The sequence below is a fragment of the Bison bison genome, unplaced genomic scaffold (assembly GCF_000754665.1).
Source record: "Bison bison bison isolate TAMUID 2011002044 unplaced genomic scaffold, Bison_UMD1.0 scf7180017845703, whole genome shotgun sequence".
Lineage (NCBI taxonomy): Eukaryota > Metazoa > Chordata > Mammalia > Artiodactyla > Bovidae > Bison > Bison bison.
The window spans coordinates 1,101-2,218 of NW_011476276.1; positions in this window are offsets into that span (position 1 = coordinate 1,101).

Below are 1,118 nucleotides of genomic sequence, written 5' to 3' on the forward strand. Positions count from 1 at the left end.
AGTAAAACGTCTGTCTACAATGCAGGAGACCTGGGTTCCATCCCTGGGTCGGGAAGATTCCCTGGAGAAGGAAATGGCAACCCACTCCAGTACTCTTGCCTAGAAAATCCCAGGGATGGAGGAGCCTAGTGCAGGCTGCTGTCCATGGGGTCGCAAAGAGTCAGACACTACTGAGCGACTTCACTTTCGCTTTCACTTTCTATGGCCCCTGGGAAGCAGGTGCCATCACTTAAACCTTCTGTCTCTGGAAGCAGTCTCAGAGATGACCTTTTGGGCTTGGTGGTCTCCATGGTCGAGTTTGCTCAGATGCTTCTCGGAACAGTCTCTCTTTTGGGGTTGTGTCCAGATCAGGAGGCAGCTGGCGCCTGGCAGAGCCAGCTCTTGTCTGGGGGACCCCTGAGGCCTGGTCCACCACCCACCCCCACCAACCCGCCCAGTGTGGGTGCTTCTTGTCTGAACACCGACAGAGCTGCCCGGGGTGCCCAGGGTCCCAGCTGCTCATCTTGTCTCCTGGCTCTGATGGTCTCCTGGTGGGATTTTTTGCTGAATGCCTGGGAGTTCTGCTTGAATCCCAAGGGTTCTCCTTGTTTCTGGGGCTCAAACTGTCCTTCCTGACAGAGCTGAGTTCCCCTTTGCTGCATGTCATTCATGTCTGGGATCAGCTGTCATCTTTGTGGAGGAAGGTCCCAGTAGAGAAAGGCCAACCCCACAGAGGGAGGTCCTCCATAAAGGAAGGCACCCCCACCCCAGTAGAGGAGGCCCCCATAGAGGGAGGATCCCCATAGAGAGAGGCCTCCCATAGAGAAAGCACTGCCCCCATAGAGGGAGGTCCCTGTAGAGGAGGGCCCACCAGTAGAGGAAGGCACCCCCACCCCAGTAGAGGAGGCCCCCATAGAGGAGGCCCCCGTAGAGGAAGGCCTGTCCATCAAGGAGGCCCCAGTAGAGGAGGGCCCTAGACAGGAGCTCTGGGAGCTGTCTCCCTGAGGGGGGCAGGACAGCCGTCTCGAGAGGGACTCCAGCACAGGCCCCCCTGCCCAGAGATGTGTGGCTAATGGTGTCAGCGTGTCCCGCGGGCTCCCTGCTGCCCGGGAGCGGCTGGCTCCAGGACTCTCCACTCC